We start from the raw sequence: 23081 nt of genomic DNA, 5'->3' as shown, positions 1-23081 counted from the left end.
TACCTAGGGGCAATTTAGCAAAGCACACAGAGAGGAACAACCATCCGCGCTCACACTCATACCTAGGGGCAATTTAAAGTGTCCAGTCGACCTGCCATGCATGTTTTTGGAATGTGGGAGGAAACCGGAGTACCCGGAGGAAACCCACGCAGGCACAGGGAGAACATGCAAACTCCACACAGGATGGTCAGAGCCGAGATTGAACCCACGCCCGATGCTGTCTCTCACTGTGAGCCGCCCGATGATTCATTTATCTATTTTAATTAGTTGAAACTTACAAAGAACTTTACTTCAGTTGTGTAAGTTTTTACCACAACAATATAACAATATTCTGCCAAATAAGTGTGACATAAACATAAGTATAGTCATTCATAAATCACACAAACTAAATCAAATTTTACAACAATAATGCAAGAAAATCTGTGGATGTAACACTTCACCATGTCCAACTTTGACATCAGTTTGACTTTTGTTTCATGAAAAATGATCATGTAAACATGTGGGTCCACATCTTAAACATTGAACTTAAGGAGGCAATCTTTTAAAAAATAAAGTATTTCTATAATACAAATAATGATAATAACAAAAACAAAGCATGGTGATGGCAGTAACATCACACTTAATAAAGTGCAAGACAAGTAAGGAGAAAAAATATCAGATTTTTTTTGTCATACTGAAAAAAAATATTTCTCAAGCTGTTAACTGACTAAATTATTTTCAGTTATTGGCCTTCCGCAAGTAATTCAGACAGACAGAGGAGCAAATTTTCAGTCAACATTATTCAAACACGTTGTCCAGAGTTTCTGGGTTAAGCATGGTGTTTCCAACACGTACCATCCTGAATCCAAGGTGCCCTTGAACACTGGCACCAACACTCAAATTTATGTTGCACAAATGTTGTTTGGAAACAAGGAGAAGCTAAGATGAGGGGATCCCTTTTGTATTGTTTGCAGCCCACAAAGCTGTCCAAGAGTCGTTAGGGTTTAGCATTGCTGAGTTTTATTATGCACTTTCCTCGTGGTCCATTATAGAAAAAAATATTTTATCTCTGTCATCTTCATTACATTAGCACCTTTCCCAAATGTCGTCTAAAGTCTAACGAAATAGCCAAATCTGCAATCGCCAGTACAGTCAAAGATGAACTGTCACATGCTTGTTTTGCCTTTTTTGTTTCTGGAAGCACGTTATCCGCAAAAACTCAGTGGTACGGACGATGCGGTGAACAAACCTGAATGCGTAAAACGCACATGCCACATTTGCCAGTGCTGTCGGTGCTTGTGAAGTTCTGATGGCGGAAGATGACAGTGGGGTAGATCATCCTATTAGTTACTTATCAGGCAAATTCAACAAACACCAACTTTAGTACTCAACCACTGAAAAAGAAATGTTGCCACTGTTGTTCGCTCTCCAGCACTTTGAGGTGGGCAATGGGTCCAGCTGTCTGCCGGTCAGTCTTTAACAATCATAATGTTTCTGTCACACATGCACAATCATAACCAACGTTAAGAAGTATTGTATTATGGTAGTGGCATTGGCTTAAGCATGAACATGACAGAATGTCCGGTTCCGGCGCCGCGCGAGTGGCTGCCTGTTTACAGCAGCGTGGCTCACTATTGAGCCTTTTTCGTGTGTTTTTTCCCTTTACCCTTTTTTATTTTATTTTTACCTCACCTCAGCAATGGACATCCAACTTGCGGTGGTTTTACTGCTGTTGGGGGCTGTTTTTTGCGCGATCGTGTCCGGAGACGAAACTCGGAGCTACGGATCGATCGTGTACACAAGAGATCAGCTGTTAGCACTCTGTGCTAACCCCGCGTGGGCTCCCGGAGCGAGACCCAATATCCCCCGCGAGCTGAGGAGGAAGAGACGGGGATGTCGTGCGGGGGCTAAACGCCAGGCAAGGAGGAGACGATATCACCCCGTCCTCCCGTCCGTTATTATGGGGAATGTTCGATCCCTCCCCAACAAAATGGACGAGCTAACAGCGCTAACCCGGCACGAGAGGATTGTCCGGGAGGCTAGCTTGCTGGTGTTCACGGAGTCGTGGCTAACAGAGCTAACGCCGGACGCCGTCGTGGAATTGGACGGCTTCCAAATACTACGCGCGGACAGGACACTGGAGAGCGGTAAGAGAAAAGGGGGAGGGCTGGCTGTGTTTGTTAATGATAGATGGTGTAACCCTGGGCATATAACTGTTAAGGATCAACTTTGCAGTCGGGACATTGAGATGATAGCTGTTAGCATGCGTCCGGTCTATTTACCGCGAGAGTTCAGTCATGTGATCGCGGTGGCGGCGTACGTGCCACCCTCTGCTAACGGTGAGACAGCCTGTGATGTACTGAATGCAGCTGTGAGCAGGCTACAAACACAGCACCCAAATGCCTTGTTCCTTATCTCTGGTGACTTCAATCATGCTTCTCCTTCCTCCTCTCTGCCTTCATTCACACAATATGTAACATGCCAAACCAGAGACAATAAAATATTGGACCTCTTCTATGCCAACACCAAGGAGGCGTACACGTCACTGCCCCTCCCCCCGCTGGGCAAAGCTGACCACAACTTGGTTGCTCTCCTGCCTGTGTACAAACCTCTCGTCCGCAGGCAGCCAGCTGTGACACGCACAGTTCAGCGATGGTCTGGAGAAGCCGAGGAGGCCTTGAAGGACTGTTTCAACACAACTGTGTGGGAGGTATTCAGCGAAGCTCACGGTGAGGACATTAATGGTCTAACAGACACAGTTACAGACTATATTAACTTCTGCATGGAGAACACCATTCCCACCAGGACTGTAAGATGTTTCTCCAACAACAAACCCTGGATCACACCGGACATTAAAGCTCTCCTGAAGGAGAAAAAGAGGGCTTTTGTTTCAGGCGACAAGGACGAGCTGAAGAGAGTGCAGCGTCAGCTGAGAAGGAGGATCCGAGAGGGGAAAAAGTCCTACAGGATGCGGATGGAAGAACAACTGCAGCGGAACAATGCCAGGGATGTCTGGAGGGGCCTGAAGACCATCTCAGGCCACGGACAACCAGGTAAGACCCAGAAGGGGGGGGGGCTTCAGTGGGCAAATGAGTTGAACCTATTTTTCAATAGGTTTGATCAAATGTCTGACCCCGCTCAGGCTTCCCTGATGCAGCCCCCACCCACCCCTCCTGCCACTGCGAACAAGACCCTCTCTCCCCCTCTCTCGCCCCTCTCTCTCTCCACAGGCTCCAGTTCACAGCCTCATCAGACAACCACCACTTCCTCCTGCTCAGCCTTGTTCCTCACAACATCTCAGGTGAAGAACCAGCTGAGGAAGATGAAGGCGAGGAAGGCGGCAGGCCCAGATGGGATCAGCTCCCAGCTCCTCATATCCTGCGCAGACCAGCTGTGTGGAATCGTCCAGCACATGTCCAACCTGAGCTTGAAGCTGGGCAGAGTCCCCCAGCTGTGGAAAACATCCTGCCTGGTTCCGGTTCCAAAGACACCCCATCCGAAGGAGCTCAACAACTTCAGACCAGTGGCGCTGACGTCTCATCTGATGAAGACCCTGGAGAGACTGGTCCTCGTCCATCTGCGCCCCCTGGTCAGCTCCTCAATGGACCCACTCCAGTTTGCATACCAGCCTGGCATCAGTGTGGATGATGCCATCATCTACCTGCTCCACACTTCACTCTTCCACCTGGAGAAGGCGGGGGGCACGGTGAGGATCATGTTCTTTGATTTCTCAAGTGCTTTCAACACCATCCAGCCCGCCTTATTGGGAGACAAGCTGGAGCAGGCGGGAGTGGCCCACCACCTCATCACATGGATTCACGACTACCTCACAAACCGGCCACAGTACGTGAGAACACAGGACTGTGTGTCTGACGTGCTCCTCTGCAGCACGGGAGCGCCGCAGGGAACTGTGCTGGCTCCCTTCCTTTTCACCCTCTACAACTCGGACTACAAATACAATTCCACAACCTGTCACCTGCAGAAGTTCTCTGATGACTCTGCGATTGTCGGCCTCATCACTGACAATGACGATCGGGAGTACAGAGGGGTTACGCAGGGGTTCGTGGACTGGGGTCAGCAGAACCGCCTCCAAATCAACGCTGGGAAATCCAAAGAGCTGGTGGTGGATTTCCGCAAGCGTCGGCACTCTCCACCTGCACCAGTGAATATCCAGGGAACAGACGTTGAGAGGGTCTCAACTTACAAGTACCTGGGTGTTCATCTGAACAATAAACTGGACTGGAGCGACAACACAGACGCTCTCTATAGGAAGGGTCAGAGCAGACTCTTCCTACTCAGGCGGCTGAGGTCCTTTGGCGTTCGGGGAACACTCCTCAGGAACTTCTATGACTCGGTGGTTTCATCAGTCATCTTCTATGGAGTGGTCTCCTGGGCAGGAGGCATCTCGGGCCGAGACAAAAAGAGACTGGACAAACTGGTGAGGAGGGCCAGCTCTGTCCTGGGCTGCTCCCTGGACTCAGTGGGGGGCAGGAGGATGACAGCAAAACTGTCATCAATGCTGGACAAACCAGCCCACCCATTCAATGACACTCTGAGAACACTTTACAGCTCCTTCAGTGACAGACTTTTACACCCTCGCTGTACCAAAGAGAGATTTCGCCGCACCTTCCTGCCGACTGCTGTCAGACTTTTTAACAAGAACATTGGGTCAGGCCCACAAACAGGAGGGCATTAGTGCAATTGTGCAGTCCTAGGATGCAATATACACTACTACTGTACTTTCAGCCAAGGGTGTACTTAAACATCGACCAATGATGTATTTTGTTTACCATTACAGTATTCTTATTACAATACTTCTATCACTGTAGTATTTCTACCACTGCAGGATGTTCACTATTACAGTACTTTTATCATTGCAGTACTTTTATAATTACGGTATTTCCTACCATTGCGGTACTTTTACTATTACAATACTTTCATCATTGCAGTATTTTTCCATTGTTGCAGTACTTATACCATTATAGTACTTTTATCATTGCAGTACTTTTACCATTACAGTACTTTATCATTGCAGTATTTTCTATCATTGCAGTACTTTCCTGTCATTTCAGTACTCTCACCATTACAGTACTTTTATCAGTGTAATATCTTTATCATTGCAGTATTTTCAATCATTCAGTAGTTTTTATCATTACAGTGTTTCCCCCTCTGTATAATGGACAGGCATTAGGAGTGTTTCCTTACACTTAGATACGTTTATACTGTGTATATTTGCATGCTTTTTATGAATGTCTGCTGCTAATGTTATACATTAACGGCTACATTACGCCGCCGACTCTGTGTGATCTATATCTTTGCTGCTGTAACACTTCAAATTTCCCCATTGTGGGACTAATAAAGGACATCTTTATCTTTATCTTTATCTTTATTAACGGGCTCATATTTGCTACCAGTGTTAAGCATTGAACAAAAAGCATTTATCAAATGCAACTAGAAATAGTGTGCATAGCAATGACATGTGATTGTGTTTACTGGTTTTGTATTACTCTCACTTTATCTTCATATATTAGTTAGGACACAACAAAACCGATCTGGCCACCCATACAGACCCACACCAGATTGATAAGATTGCAGGTTGGCAGAAGACCTTGAGCATTGGGATAAGCCACAGGACCAGACAGAGGCCATGGACCGACCCGTGAGACGGAGGGAGCGAGGAAGAACAATTTCAACAAACATTTTATAATGAGAGAAAAAAAATCTGTCTAGTAGAGGGACCCTATAAAAATGTGAGGGCTGCATTTTAGTACCACCATTTTGTCTGACTGCATTCATCTTGGATGCAGGGCCTCGCGTGGGTAAGAAAAGCGGCCCAGATATCTGACGTGTACTAGACTATCGGAACAAATTAGGATCAGTTTTGAGTCTTTATTTGAACATTTTTCTTCTTGAATATAAAAACTAACACATGCATCCATTATCTGTACCGCTTGTCCTCACAAGGGTCGCGGGGAGTGCTGGAGCCTATCCCAGCTATCTTCGGGCAGTAGGCGGGGTACACCCTGAACTGGTTGCCAGCCAATTGCAGAAAAACGAACACACATTGAGTACATTTAGTTAATTAAGCGTTTATTCCCAAGTAATTCCCATTTGCTTGGTAACTCAATTGCAACAGTTTCATGCGGTGGGAGCTGATGGTGCGGGACTTTAATCTAGAAATTCATTACAAGAAGGGGTCAGAAAATATTGCAGACGCCTTGTCCAGAGTGTAATTATGGTTTGGTTTTAATTTTGTGTAAGTTGTAATTGATACAATTTGTTTTGTATCTGGGGGGAAAACTTCCAGAACATTGCATGCACACAGCACAACAGTGCACGGCAGGCTTTGAGGCCAGTCTTGACGTCTTTCCTTGCCTGCCTGTTTCTTCTCCATTCTACTCCCAATGAGGTTATATCATCCTATTATCACAAATGCAATTAATCGTACAACTCAAAGTGTTGGACGACCTAGCTTCTCTTGAAAATGACCTTTCTGCAATTAAATCCACACTTTTCCCTCCTTTGGGATTTGTAGTTTAAAAAACGCAAGAATATATTTTAGATTTTCGAACAATCAGCAGTTACGACGTCCGGATGTGTTGATTCCACATAGCGCAGCCCCCTCATGAGTGAGTATCCAATCACAAAACGCATTCATCACCTTTAGCGTAAGGCCAGCGAAAAGGCTCACTGTAACCAACTTGTGATCTGATTGGCTATCTTAACTGTCTATCATGTCTGAAAGCCCATTGACATTGACAGAACAGAGGCCCGCACGATTGTATCTAAAGGCCTCAGACGTATTGCGTTTACTATTGCAATTGTGAAACCTGCCTGGCAACAAGAGCTAGCTGAATTCTGATTGGGTAAAAACTCTCACCTAAAAATACAACACTAGAATATAATATGACATCAATGTGAAGAATATGATCATGCTTTTCGTGATTATGTTAGGCTAGCAGAGAAGGCATTGACAGCCCACCACTGCAAATCACAAATCATGTAATCATGCAACATACAGTAGTTAGAATTTTAAAATGCAAAAAAGTAACAGATAAAACAAACACAAATTTATCAAAAACATATCTATATAATGTTTGCCATTTGTCTCTAGATGACACAAATAAGTGATAAATATTGCCATTTTGATTAAACATAGTTGTCCCTAAATTTCTAACTATAAGTGACATCTATTGCTACGAGTTTGAATCCCTGTTTAATTTTTACAAAGAAGCAGCTCATTCCATGGATATTCTCCAACCCAGTAGGATCAGATGCATATCTATTCTTTGCTTCGCTTTGACTCATGAAAATCTTGTAAACTGTTCATGAATTTTGGGATATTAATGTTGAAGTATGGTTCACATTTTTTATTTAAAAAATGCATATTGTGAGCATATTTTGCTGCGAAACGACACTATTTTTGCTTCATGGTACTTTGTGTTGTTTCCACTTGTTTATTTTCGAAAATAAGGTTCAGTTTTTGTTTGCTCTCATATTTGCTCAGTATGTATCTGAATGTACAATGCATTTCAGCTGATAGCTAACAGTTCTCCATGTGTCAAAATGATGATGATGAAGATGATGATGATGAGCAAATGTAGTTTTCTCACTTTAAGCTAGTTATTTGTCATACACATGTATTCAAAGTATGGCTTCAAGTTCTGGGATCAGGATGCTTTTTCTTTCTTAGTGGCTTACATACGTCAGAGCACATCTACGCTGCAGCCTTTTGTTTACACTTGGTGACATGGTGGTCAACAGAGAGGCAGTAATTTGGATTTGTAATTTGGAATTGGTTCAGGTTTCTAGTGTCAGGCAATGAGAAAAAAACTTTCCCCGACCAGGTTATTCAAAATTCAAAACAAAGACACGCAGCAGATTTGGAGAAATGCTCCCTTGTGTGCAACTCAGAGTAGCATGAGGACACCAGACGAGGCAAGCTGTAGAAAAAAATGCAGCACTCTCTAAAAGAAATCAGAAATGTGAAATGTATAAAATGCCTCAATATAGCCAAGACATAGAGCCTTGAGTTGTAAATTAAACTAAAACAAATCTAGATGCAAAGGCAACATTGAAAAAAAAATAGCAGGTGCAACAAACAAATTATGGACTTCTTAAAAAAAAAAAAAAAAAACGCTGCCACAAACAATCTTCATTTCTGCTGTCCTCAAAACAGCCATGCACAGCATGTGCTGATGAAAAATAGATTATCAGCTTGCGAGTGAAGGCGAATTCAGGTGCCAATGCAGTATGCATATCATTCAATGACATGTTTGTGCTAATGCACTATGCATGAGATGTCCAAGCATCATGTAACATTCAGCAGGTTAGGGACGCTGAAGGTGAGGCCAACACAGCCTGCAGCCAAAGATGCCTGCTTTTCAAAGATAGCTTTGTCACAGCTCGCTGGTGCCACACATTTAGAAACATAACAAGGGAACATCACACGCAAATTTCGCCCAATCAGTCAGCCTCATATGCACTGTTACACATATAAACACTTGTCTCAGTACGCTGCATGCAAGACAAATTCCATGTTCCCATTACAGGCACAAATGGATCAAAGCTTGTATACGCACACCCAGCCACGCATGCATGCACGCACACACAGCTTGGCACATTCTCCTTTTGCTGCCAATCTCAAATTTTCACCTCATATGTCACGCATACACACACATGCAATCACACACACCCAAACACACGTTTACTTAGACTTGAGTCGGAATTATAGGGTAATACTTTTTTATGGCGTGTGTAGAATTTTGCGAGCACTTCAACCAATTGGCACCCCAGCCACAAACATATAGACCGGGTTGCTGTGAATGTGTGTACTATAGAGTTATTTAAACTTTTTTCTTTTTCTTTTCAGGATTGCCAGAACAACCAACGCTAGCGGAGTCTAGCAAAACATTTTTGGGGGAAATGGCTGATTGTTTGGCTCTGAACTGACTGTTGTGAGCTAATATCTGCAACACAATTTATCTTGAATAAATTCAACTTAGTAGTCAGTTGTTGTAACTGTGCTCCAAAAGTATTAATATAATATATATTGGCGGTGTGGCCTCTCTGCAATGCATTTTAACGACTGTCGTTTTACATTTCAAAAGAATGATACTATGAGTGGTTGGGGCATGCCTCCAACTTGGAGCGTAGTTGCTTTTTTTCCACACCAATTCACACTGGTACAGTCCTAACTCAGCTTTGTTGCATGAATTGATGAAGCCTACTCAGATGAGAGGAGAAACCTATTCGAAGACAACCGAAACAGTCCTGTTGCGATCCATTCAATGCCTTGAGAATGAAATGACCTAGATAAATGTGAACATTATCAGGCACACAGGATTTCTATGCTCACTTTCAGATTTTGACTTTACCTTTTAAAGTGCCTCTGACTCACTAAAATAAAGTTTAGTGGTTCTAGTGTGGTAGACTTAGCTTTCCAGCAGAAGTCAGGCGTTTTAGTTCTATCACTAACTGCTATTTGTAATTGTTCATAAATACCTGGACTTTAATTAAGGTTCCTGTTTAAGATGAAGAAAAACAGCCCCAAACCACAATGCCCCAAAAATTCATGGCCAAACATTTCACATTGGTTTCATCGAATTATCGCCATGTGCTTGGTAGATTTCCAGTGTGATTGTGGTTTTCACATCTCTAAACTCTACCTCAAATCCCATACATACACTTGCATATGAATTTATACAACATCCAATTGTTAATATGTTGGGTTTTATCTGACATTGGACAATCTTGGCGTATAGAACAGCTTTAACTCTTCTGGGCAGGAGTTCCCCAATTTTAAAATGTCTGTTTATCATAACTGTTGACCAGTCTTCCAAAACAACAATTGTGAGGTCAACAACTAATATTGGATAAGATGTATATATGTATAAGATGTGAATAAAAAAGGACTATTAGTGCTGTCAAGGGATACATTTTTTAACTAATTAATCACATGCGTTTAATCATGTTTTTCAACTACTATTTTTTTGCGAAGCTTGAAACAGGTATTTACCCGAAGAATATATTGGAATTGATCCAAAATCACCAAATATGAAGTATATTTAATTCAAAAACCGCTCTAATAGCTTTCTATGAATCTTGAATATGGTCTAAATGGAGACATCTTTACAGGTATTCTTCTTCGAAATATTTCTCAAAACTGCCCACAGGTGCCACACTCCAGCAGTGTTGCTTTGCAAGGCCCAGTGGTAACTTGAACATGATGTTTTGTTTTGAGACGTGCTACAGATGTTCAGCTAAAATGGCACAATATTTCCAAAGTATGCAAATAATTTTTGAAGTAAATCAAACTGAGTTAGCTAAGTTAAAATATTTAACTGGGTTAAATAATGTAATCACCAGAGTTAACCCTTTAATATATATTTATATATACAGTGAACCCCCGCTACTTCGCGGTTCACCTTTCGCGGGTTCAGTGCTTCGCGGGTCTAAAAAATATTCGGGGGCATTGTAGTTTCGCCGAGCGGCACAAGGGGGCGATGAAGCGGTTAGACGGCCGGCGTGCGCCGAAGAGGAGAGTGGACGAAGAAGAGCAGGTTCCCCCGGACACGATTGGTGGCGACGGACACGATCGGGGGCGACGTTTCGCGCGGTTCGGACCGTACCCGAGCTGCGGCCGGCGTGCGTGGCAGTTAAGCCGAAGAGAAACAACTTCCGCCCGGGCACTCGCGCGGCGACATTTTGCTTCGTTCGGGACCGTGCGTGAGCTCCGAAGGAGACCGGCCGGCGTGTGTGGCTGTCAAGCCGAAGATAAACAACTTCCGCCCGGGCACTCGCGCGGCGACATTTTGCTTCGTTCGGGACCGTGCGTGAGCTCCGAAGGAGACCGGCCGGCGTGTGTGGCTGTCAAGCCGAAGATAAACAACTTCCGCCCTGGCACTCGCGCGGCGACATTTTGCTTCGTTCGGGACCATGCGTGAGCTCCGAAGGAGACCGGCCGGCGTGTGTGGCTGTCAAGCCGAAGAGAAACAACTTCCGCCCGGGCACCGGCGGAGCGCGAGGCTGTCAGTTATGAATGAATAAATAAATAAATGAAGAATGCCACCTTTCATTTCACTGTCATGATCCGTGCCTGTCATGCCGCGTGTGTTTTTGTTTTTTCAGCGATCGTCTCGCGCCATGCCGTCAGCTGCTGCGAGACGCGCTGATTACACTGACTATATAGTGATAATTAATATCTTTGTATCACCACCTTTTTTCCCGGGTCTGCGTTTGGAGAGTCCTGTTCAATCCTCCAGTTCTGCTGGAGGATCATAACATTCACAGGGCACACCGGACGGCGTACCAGCAGGTAAGAGTCGAAGTAATTAAATAAATACAAAAAGAAGTAATTGAATAAACACAAAAATAATGGCTGGGGAATAAAAAAATAATAAGTTTTAATAATAATTTGTTTTTTTGTTATAACATGAATTTCACTCTCTCTCTCTACCAGTATATATTATATATATATATATATATATATATATTTTTTTTTTTTTTGTAAACATTTTTGAAGGTGTGCCGCTACTTTGTACCTATATATATTTATATATATATATATATAAAGGTGCAAAGTATATATATACGCTGTGTTTTTTTCTTTTTTTTGAAGGTGCGACGCTACTTCGCTGATTTTCAGTTTTCGCGGGTGGTCTCGGTCCCCATTAACCGCGATAACCGGGGGTTCACTGTATATATATATATATATATATATATAGGGTGGCACGGTGGCCTCACAGTGAGAGACAGCAGCGGTCGTGGGTTCGATCCCGGCTCCGGCCTTCCTGTGTGGAGTTTCCATGTTCTCCCCGTGCCTGCGTGGGTTTACTCCGGGCACTCCGGTTTCCTCCCGCATTATGCATGGCAGGTTGATTGAACACTCTAAATAGCCCCTCGGTATGAGTGTGAGCACGGATGGTTGTTCGTCTCTATGTGCCCTGCAATTGGCTGGCAACTAGTTCAGGGTGTCCCCCGCCTACTGCCCGAAGATAGCTGGGATAGCCTCCAGCGCCCCTAGTGAGGAGAAGCAATACAGATAATGGATGGATGGATATGTATATATATATATATATATATATATATATATATATATATACATATATACTCACATGGCATTAAAATATGGGTTTAAACTTTTAAAATCCACTGTGGGGGTCATTGATTCAGAGAATTAATGTACTGTTGTATTGCTAAATGAATACTCTAAAAGTGTCAATCAATACTGAAGATTATTGTCAACTGTTTTTAAATGTTATGTTAACATACAGTATTGTCTACATATTGTTGTGGCTGATTTGTAACCATCGTACTCTGTAAACAGATAAAAAAAGTAAACGCTCATAAGAACTGAAATTTATTAGAATTTAATTAAATACACTTTAAGTGTTAGCAGTTCTGACTCCCATTAACCTGAGTTTGTGTCTAGAAAGTAGAGGTTTGTTGTGGAGATGTGGCGGCAAAAGGTGGACCCAAGTGCAGGGAAGAAAGGGTGGCAAGGCAGGAGTTCACGCTATCACCAAAAGATATTTATAAACAAAAAGTCACATCAAAATGTACTTGAGCTGCAACAATAACGCGTAGTAACAGAAGGTCCACAACCTTGAAACTGATCACAAGCGGCATTATCACATGACATGACTTGTGACAAGGTCATGACGCAAAAGATATCAGGAAACTAAATACAAACAAACGGACAAGAGTGAGGAACAATTACACAACACGCGAGGGGCCCTAGAAAGCTGATTGGTTATAAAGTTGACATAAACAGCTGGTGGCAATGACATTGTCCATACAGGGACAAAAATATTCCAAATAAACGTGAAGACAAAAATACTTAATCTGCTATACAATAAAACTAAGAATTCTGAACATAAAGACGGATCACACCAGTTCGAATGTCATTGATGACTTCCTTATACAGCCAGATCACGAGTTATGAGGGCGTACACAAGCTTTCTTTCATAATGTATTCATTTATTATTAATGACATTCTTCAAAATCATTCATTTTGGCACATTACTTGAGGAAACAAAATAGCAACTAGCATTAGAATAGGGGTGTGAAGACTTTTTATAGCCACTGTATCCTAGTTAGATGTAACTAAATTGAAAACCGGACAGCTGTCTATGAGTAGGAAACAAGACGTTGTTCAGCTGTAATAAAATGGAAAATCAGTCTGAGCCAGGGTCATTGGCCATAGCCTATTCCAGAGGTATTCAATTAAAAGTCACAGAGGTCCACGACTAAAATGTCTTCCAATTAAAAGGTCCGAACCAAAGTCCAACTTCCCTTAATGTCTAGCCTATGTTTACATTTTTAGTTTCAATATTTAGCAATGTTCACATTAAACACCTTTGCCAGTCAAACAAATATAAGGCGTTTATTTCACATTCAAGAAAATGTGGCTCCAGGAACTTAAGTTGCCACTTCCAGAAAAAAACTGTAAAATATCTCCTGCAGAAATATGTGCTAAGCATTGAGTTAACATCTTTTACCTTTTTTTTCTCAAATCAAAGAGTTATCAGCCTAAAAAAAACCGGAAAGCCTAATTATCCAAGTAAAACAGGTCAACATGTTCAGTACACAATCAATAAAAATGGCTGTCCTCATGAAAAACTAATTCAAAATGAGCTTTGACACCAACTTTTCTTTTGAATATTTTTTTAACTTCTCTTAATGAGAAAAACGAGTTTGTGACTGCCCTGCCAGTGACTTAATTCTGGGTTGCAACGGAGTCAGGGCCATTGGGATTTGGTAGATTATTTCACACATCTGGCCTTTGCGTTTTCCTTTAAATAATGTTTGCGCACTCCTTCACAACTTCCCCATCACTGAATGTTTTCTTTTATGTTTCCCCAAAATCCATGATACTTTTAGTGAACATTCGTTTGCATGCCGCTGGGCTGTAAACAAAAATGTAAAAATCTGTTATACTGCACTCAAAGTTCGATGTTTTTGCGTGCGCTCACCTCAAACTTCAGCGGATAACTTTGCAAAAAACGGCGGTGCTTTGTTTCGTAGTGGGGCTTTGCAATGTTGCGACGGTTTCGGAGCATCTGATGCACACTGGTTTTGAATCGCCTGCAGCCAGAACGAAACTAAATTTCTCCGTCCATTCATTTAAAACAACACGCATCGACCTTGCTAACTTTTTAGCAAGGCATACTGTCAGCAGCACTCTCTGCGCAATTGGCAGTGGATCGTAAACAAAAGATTTGATTGGCTCAAATCAGTGACGCCTTTTCCGTATTAACTAGAATTGCAGCGCCAACATTTGCGAATGCGCCCTGAAAAAAATTCACCGTAGATTGGTCATGGGTCCGGTCCGAACTATCGCGCGGTCCGGATTCGGACCGCGGTCCGCCATTTGGTGATGCCTGGCCTATATAATAATTTGGAAAGTCTGAATTCAAGAAAGAAAACAATGTTGCATCACAAAAAACAAACAAGGAACAAAGATCAAGGAACACAACAGCTGTAAAGAAAAACACCAACAACAACCACCAAAGGATAGAAGCACAGGAGTTAAAAATATCACAATCTAATGTTTACAGAAAAATTGATGAACATAGAGGCGCTGCACCAGAAGATACAAACAATACTTTCCAAAAGGAATACAGCGTTTTAGAAAAAAAGCATCTCCTCCCGAGCCCAGGCAAACTGCACAAACTTGTGAAACTCAGTGGAATTAATGTCATGGCTTGGGGTTGCATGGAGGTCTGGGACAGGCTCATTAATCTTCATTGATGCAAAACATGATGGCAGCAATAAAAATGAAGTCATCTACATCGGTGGTCCCAAACCACAGGCCGCACAGAAGAAAAGAAAAAAAAGACATGCAGTGCTTCCGGTTTATTTATTATTTGAGGCTGAAAAATATTGTACTGTCTTCCAAAGATATGGCATTCGACATTAGTTATCTTCCTTTTATTATTACAACATAGCTACGTGGGGGGTAGCAAAACCAAGAACAGAGCAACAACCATTTTTACACGGAACTTATGCTCTCCGTCTCTGTCAGCTCCATTCTATCAGTCGCACACACCTCCAGTCACACGAGTTGCGTGATGCATTCAGAAAATTTGGAAATAACATTGCTCAGCAAACACAACTTACCTCAACAACACATATAACCCAATTTGTTACATTATTTCATTTTGAAAAGGGACCGGATTTCCTCTGCTACATCGGACACTTGACGCATGTCAAGATGGTAATCCAAATATTAACCCCATAAGCTCGCAGAAACAGTAAAAAAAACAGCCTACATACGAAGCCCGCTCTGCATAATAGGCGGCGAGCACCCACCATTGGCGATCTGCAAAACCTCTGGACTTGAAGAACTGGTATGCTGTGAAAAAAAGGTTGGGGACCACTAATCTACGTAACATCTTAGATTTACAATTTACACAAAATGATTGGTAGAGTCTTTGCTTCAAAAAAAAAAAAAACAACAACAAGAACTTCATTAATTGGAAAGGCATGTAAAGCTTTTTGACTGACCAAGTCAATGGACAGACTCAGACCCTATTGAGCATCCATTTTGCTTTGCTAAAAAAGGAAAAAGGGGGAAGCAAGTAGTAACTATTTTTCTTTGACAACAGGAGTTTTAACGTTAGCAACATTCTTATTTCCTGTATGGTGGAGGAAGAGGACCAAAAGGAAAATCCAGTCTCACAGATCCTATGTGTTGGGTCTATTATAAGTCATCAGTGGATCATTGTACATCACTGTCAATAATATTATACTTCTTACTTACCGTATTTTCGCGATCATAAGGCGCACTTTAAAGTCCCAAATCTTCCCCAAAACAAACCAGGCACCTTGTAATGCGACACGCCTATTATATAGACTGAGCGACTCGCTCGACCATCGGCATGTTCCCCCTTGAGGTATTTCAGAGTGCATGTTAGCACACCCTACTGGCCAAAGTCTGATAGATCTATGCTTCAAATTGACTGTGACAAATACATTATAAGAATATGTTTTTTCGGTAATGGTGCAGGAGAAAGTTGGACAAAAGGGCAGCTGTCCACGATGTCGTAGTCTGTCTTATCATTCATGTTATTGCAAGCAAGAAACATCACAGGTTTAGACAACAGACTGCAAAAATATAAATAAAAACACACTGCCCAAAGCACACCACTCACATCTCTCTAACCAGCTATCTGATTGCCTGAGGCTGAGGCTCCCAGAATGCATCAGTACATATTTTGTGTTAATTTTATTTCTTTGTTTCATTGTTTGCTTGTATCCTATTCAGAGATATTTTTGGTTTTGATTTGAAACTGTGACTCTAAGGAGTGTAGTGACCAGTGAAATCCCTCCCCGGACGTCGTCGATTAGATGTGTTGCCATGACATCTCTGATCGGTTTGAGGAGCCGCTACTGACAGAAATCCCTTATTTGCACAGCTGGCATGCGCACGCTAGCATGAGTGGGCTAGCATGCTAACATGCGCCTCATAGAGCGGCGCACCCAGTCCAAGTATTAAATACAGAAATAGCACCCTCAACTAGTGCTGCACCCTTTGGTATAGCACATCTTTTGGCCGTAAAAATACGGTACCTATGAATGTGGGGAGTTCTGAAATATGAATTAGCGGTTGGTGCACACATTTCTTTTAATTTTTAATGTGTAAAGGTGCAATTTTAATGACAATTTATAATTTTGTTTAAAATCTCCTAATTAACAATATCTACACATGTGGCATTTTATTGAAACTGTGCTTTTTATAAATACATTCAAAATAATTTGCAACAGAGTTGGGGTTAGCATGTTGGAATGGTCCTCAGCAAGCCCAATGCTTAGTGATGACACTAACCTTTAGAGATGAGTGCAGCAGTACATGATTCAATGTGAATAGTAGTAATTACAAATATTTGTTGGTCAATCTAATCTGCTTTGCACATACTTTTGAACAGAGAAGACAGTGGATAAACGTGTCACGCAAACACATGCCCACACACACACGCACACACCCCCCCACCCCCACTCACACACAATGAATTCTGATTTTCTGCATGCATGAGTGCACTTCCTCCTTAATGTGACCCGCCTTACCATCTCACACTGAGCTCTATGTATAATACATGCTTTATTCTCTGCCTAAAGGCCAAATGCCGTTAAGTGTGTAGAGGTTCTTTGTGTGGGAACTCCATAATATGCGCAAGCGGAACATTTAATGTCATTCATGTGATTATACTGTTATTCAAATGTATCATGCACTCAGGATACCTCCAAGTCCATCAATAAAATGCATCTGTTCGATATGCATCAAGATGCAATAAAAAATATTTGGAAGCGATTCCTTCTTCATCATAATCAAATCAAAACGGTTTGGAAAGAAATCCCCAACCCTTGTATGAAGTTATAGCTGTGTCTTGCTCACCGTGAGACAACCAAACAGTTACACTATTTGTGGGAGACTATACATTTAATACAGTATTGCAATTCCCATGATTGTATTTTCAAGACTATAGGGCACACAGTATTAAATGGCATAGTCTCAGTTGCGTGTGCTTTGACTGTATTAAGCACATCCACAGGGCGCAAGGTGCAGATACATCAATTACAAATACTCATTACAGTCATGGTTTTATAATCAAGACCAAAACTATCACCCAACATCAACTAAACAGCATACTGGCAAAAAACGAAACAACCAAAACAAGGAACAAAGAAATACAATTAACCCAAAACATGTATCTCTCATGTCATTCATTACCCGAAAGCTGCAAAGCATTCTAGGAGTCCTTCAGCCTGAGCTGTTCATAAGGCTGGTTAGAGAGACGTCATGAGTCGTGTTTTTTTTCGCATACAGTGTCTGTAGTCTAACCTGTGATGTCTTGTACTTTCTAAGACTGCTTTCTCCCAGACAATACATACTCGTGTGTTCACGCTGTCAATTCTGCAGCACTGTGTAGTCTCAGACCTTACCAACAGGTGGTGCTATTATGCGATGTTAAATGTCCTAAGTTGGTCAGGTGCGTTGCTCAAAAGAGAACACATGTACAGAGCTAAGATCTAGCTCTGTACACACTGTTTTCTATTACTCTCACACACACACACGACCACCCTTACCTTGCAGAACAGCAACGTGATGTGTTTTTATATATCCTATTCAGTATTATCTTCCATTGCACTAACTATTCTCTTATTTATCTAATTTATATATTTATCTGAATTATTGTTGTATTGCACTGGAGAGGGGAGCTCTCTAATCTCGTTGCACACTTGAGTACAATGACAATAAAGGGATTTCTGATTCTGATGTGAATTTACTTCCATTATACCAGTGGCGGGCCGTGCATTTCACACATAGCCCTTAAGTGAAGTCCTTGAATGAATCCCCCTCATAATATGATCATTTATGACACCATGGCTGGACAAATAATATACAGAAACAGACTTAGTGAGTGTTGGACGACCTAGCTTCTCTTGAAAATGGTCCGTCTTGAAAATGACCTTTCTGCAATTAATTCCACACTTTCCCCCCTTCAGCCATTCTGATTTAAAAAAGCATGAATATATTTTAGATTTTCGAACGGTCGCCAGTTACTACTTTCTGTTGTGTTGATTCCGCATAGCGCTGCCCCCTCACAAGCGAGTATCCAATCACAAGACGTGTTCATCACCTTCAACGTAAGGCCAGGGAGAAAGCTTACGGTCATCAACTCGTGATCTGATTGGCTATCGCAACTATCAACTGTAAAAGCCCCCTTCGCTCACACTGAACAGACACCTGCACGATTGTATCTGAAGGCCTCGGACGAATAGTGCGTGCTACTGGTATTATGAAATCTGCCTGGCAACATGAGCTGGCTGAATTCTGATTGGATAAAAACTCTAACCTAAAAATTCAACACTAGGATATAATCATACATCAATGTGAAGAATAAGATCATGATTTCTTGATTATGTTAGGCCAGCAAAGAAGGCCTTGACGGCTCACCACTGCATATACCCATGGCCACAATGCAGCGCTGGATTTGTGGCAAGGTTAAGCCATTTTAAACTTTAACTAAGAAACTTTTGTCATTTTAGGAGTTCTAACAACTGCAGACAGCCAGCAGCAGCTCAACAGATTGGCAAGTAAGTGTATGTGAAATGTGTGCGTGTGTCTATCTCTTTGGGCCGTATGATGTAGATACACTGATAGATAGTGCCATCCATTTTCTATTTGAATCACATTGGATTTCTCTTTTGTTTGGCGTCACATGTTATTTTTTGGAGGGTGGGGGACAGACTGATGGACCGACAGACTTCTGATGGGTTAACTGACAAACTACCTGTCAAACTGACTGACCAACTGACGATTACAATTCGGTTCGGCTGGAAGAAAATGACAGATGAGTACCGAGGCTACTGACGGATGACAAATGAGGGACCTGCAAGATTATGTGAAATAGCCACCTCTGTTATTTAGAATGTAACATCTGTTAGAGTGGTGGTTGAAGGTTGGTATTTATTATACAGTGACAGGACTCATGTGCGGCATACTGCCATCTCTCTCTCTCTCTCTCTCGCTCTCTTTCTATCACTCTCTCTCTCATGCACACAATCAATATACAAGGACTTAAATTTGACGACTATGGATAGTGATTTAAGTCTGCACACTCCTGTTCAATTGCCAGGTTTTTAGAATTTAACACAAGAAAAGCTCTCATACACACACTGAAAATGGTCTCAAACATATTACTGAAAATGTTACATATATGCTACATATTTTTTCATATATTTTTTAATGTGATTAAAAAATAATCATTTTTATTTCAAAATATGATGAAAAATAAGTTTTATTTAAAAAATATATCAAAAATATGTTGTGTGCATGAATTATTTTGATCATTTATTTATTTATTCTTTATTTTTTAAATCCATAATTTTTTAAAAATTAATTCATACATTTTGTTCATATTCCTCCAAAAATGAAAATTGATACCCGCAACGTTTTTTTCATAATTTTTAATGTGATATGTGAAAGTGTGTATGAAAGCTTTTCAGTAATATGTATGAGACCATTTTCAGTTGTGTGTATGAGAGCTTTCTTCATGGAAGTGCGTCAAAGGATTCCAGTGGATTGTATACGCGCATTTCAACATGTCGTGTGAGTGTGTTTCACTTGACTGTGTGCACTATTTCACCATGGTGTGTGAGAGCTATTTATATATGACGTCATCGGAACTCCTTTCCTAGTCTTTCAAAGTAAAACATGTCCGCTGCCCAAAAGTCATGAAGTGGCCGAACTCAAGCAATGCCATAACTTGGTGACATACTGCATCAAATATAAATATTATAATAATCCATATTCGTGTTGATTATTCTCTTAAAATAACGATTTTGCTCATTTAGTTAATAAGTTTTGCTTTTATTTTGGAAGTTGGATTTAAGTGTCGGTTAAGACGATCTGGACAGCCAATAGAAAGTCGTCTAGTCCCCGCGAGTCAAGTGACTTTTGAGGATGGGCACTCTTTTTTTAATTTATTTAGATTTTTTCAATGCTTTAGTTAGCAGATTGGTCGTACGACAGTAGTAATTACCACAGAAGTCATGTCAAAAATTCTGAGGTCGACTTCGAACTGTAAGTCCCGCCTATATCGTCATGTGATTGACAGGCGAAGACGGGAGCCAGGGAAGAGAAGAAAATTATGCAGTCGTTGTAAAAGCGCATAATAATAATGTAAAAAAAACAATAAAAAAACAGGGAATCTCCATGCTGTAGCAACGTGGACGGCTTTAAGGGTGCGGAGAAGTGACCGTGAGATGGGGGGAGCAGTATTTTGAACTTTATCGGTGTTGGAAAGCGCGTAACTCACTTGATGCAGACGAGCTAAGATATGCTATATGCTATAAACTATGCTAATGTCGCCAGGCCATTACAGCGTATTTCTTTAGATGTTTAGAATGAGAAATAATACACAACGTTTTGCTTTTCATGATGTTTGAGGTATTCTGACTGAAATGCAGTGGAATCTAGGTTACCAGTAGTCATTTCCATTAACTGTAATTGTAAATTTGAATATGAGTTACTATTGCAGTCAGATGCAGATAAGATGTCCTTTAGTTGGCACTATTTTGATCAACCACTGTTTTTCTTGTTGAATAACAAATGAAAAGTGTTTGAAAAGATAATTGTCAATGTTTTATTAAATGAAATTGCAAAGTAAAATTATGTAATAATGTATTATCTAAAATAGTTCTTCATCGATTTTTTGCAGACAAATATAGCTTTATCTAAATGAGATGAAAAAAAACTGTTTGAAAAATAAAAATAATTAACCGGCCATATCTTATGGAAGCATTAAAACTTCGTTGAAGATTCCTGTGCATTGATGGTGAGCATCCCAGCGTGAAGAACAAAGCACCATGGTGATTGAGGAAACTCTCTACGGTGTGGAAGGACACTTCCAACAAGCAGGATCGGCACACACTTTTGGAAAAGAAACATCTTGTGGTTTTATGTGGAAAAAAAAGTGATCACCAACTGGACATTAACACTTTAGACTCACAAGAGTTCGCGACTTGTTAAGTTTTTTTAAGGGCACGGTTTATTTTCTTTGACTGTTCAAATTTTGTTATGTTATATCGATTACATATCGTCCCTAAAACACTTGCATCCTCCGATGTGTTCATTTATGGTCACAGCCCACTTCACTTAGTTCCGTGGTCTTGTCTCGAGTTCTGTGTGTTATTCCGTGTACGCTGGATATGCACATTTGTGGGAAGGAAGCCATTGTTTGCAATACTAACGTTTTCAAGAACTGTATTTTTCCTATCATACATCCAGATACAAATCGCAATTGAAACTATATCTGCTTGTATTGAATCCCATATATCTTGTTTAAATAAAGTGAATATTGAACTAGTATAACTTTCACTTGACTCTCCCCAAGCATGAATTTCATTTGTATATTACATTCATGATGTCCAACCAATATCTGATCTGATTATCCTCACAGGGGTCACGGTTGTGCTGGAGCATATCCCAGCAGTCTCCAAGCAGTCGGTAGCGTACACCTTGAACTGGTTGCCAGCCAGTTGTTCAATGCACACAGAGAGAAATAGACATTCTCACTCACAATCACACATATAGGGACTATGTGGAGTGTTCAATTAACCTGCCATGCGTGTTTTTGGACTGTGGGAGGAAACCAGAGGACCCGGAGAGAACCCATGTAGGCATGGGAGAACATGCAAACTCCACATCGAAGGCCAGAGCCTGGATTGGAATCCTGGACCTCTGCACTGTGAGGCAGACGTGCTCACCAGTCGCTCACCGTGGCGCCCATCCATTAAATGTTAAATAATTTTTTTTAAATGGTTGGATTGTTAAGCGAGCTTGTCGTACTATTTATGTTTTCAACAGTGTGGGTGTTTGTATGAGCGCATTTCCCCTATATATATGAGCACATTTCACCTATGTGTGTGAGAACGTTTCTCTTACGTGTATGAGCGCATTTCACTTATGTGTGTCAGAACGTTTCACCTACATGTATGAGCGCATTTCACCAGTGTGTATGAGCACATTTCAGTGGTGTGTATGAGCGCATTTCAGTGGTGTGTATGAGCGCATTTCACCAGTGTGTATAAACACATTTCAGTGGTATGAGCGCATTTCACCTTTGTGTGTGAGAACGTTTCACCTGCGTGTATGAACGCATTTCACCATTGTGTATGGGCGCATTTCACCTATATGTATGAGCGACAACATTTTCACCTTCGTGTATGAGTGCATTTCACTGGTGTGTATGAGCGCATTTCACTCACGTGTATGAGCGACAAGATTTTCACCCGTATGTATGAGCGCATTTCACAAGTGTGTATGAGTGCATTTCAGTAGTGTGTATGTGCGCATTTCACTAACGTGTATGAGCGACAACATTTTCACCCATGTGTATGAGCGCATTTCACTAGTGTGTATGAGTGCATTTCAGTAGTGTGTATGAGTGACAACATTTCACCTATGTGTATGAGCGCATTTCAGTGGTAAGTGTGAGCGCTATTTCTGAATTATGTCCCGAACGGCGCCTCATACAAAAACACCACTTCTCTTCACTAAACAACACCATGCCTCGAGCATGGTGGTGGCAACA

At 41.5% G+C, this 23081-nt stretch overlaps 1 protein-coding gene across 14 annotated transcripts in view; it reads right to left on the bottom strand.

Moving 5' to 3' along the window:
* bcas3 (BCAS3 microtubule associated cell migration factor) overlaps window positions 1-23081 on the bottom strand; it is a 474526-nt gene that overhangs the window by 179568 nt on the left and 271877 nt on the right. The window lies entirely within an intron of this gene.

This window comes from Idiotropiscis lumnitzeri, chromosome 7 (assembly GCF_059441095.1).
Source record: "Idiotropiscis lumnitzeri isolate Australia: NSW breed Sydney's pygmy pipehorse chromosome 7, RoL_Ilum_1.0, whole genome shotgun sequence".
NCBI classification, from domain to species: Eukaryota; Metazoa; Chordata; class Actinopteri; order Syngnathiformes; family Syngnathidae; genus Idiotropiscis; species Idiotropiscis lumnitzeri.
The sequence above is the reverse complement of the archived record's forward strand: the minus strand, read 5'-3'. Positions and strand labels throughout refer to the sequence as shown.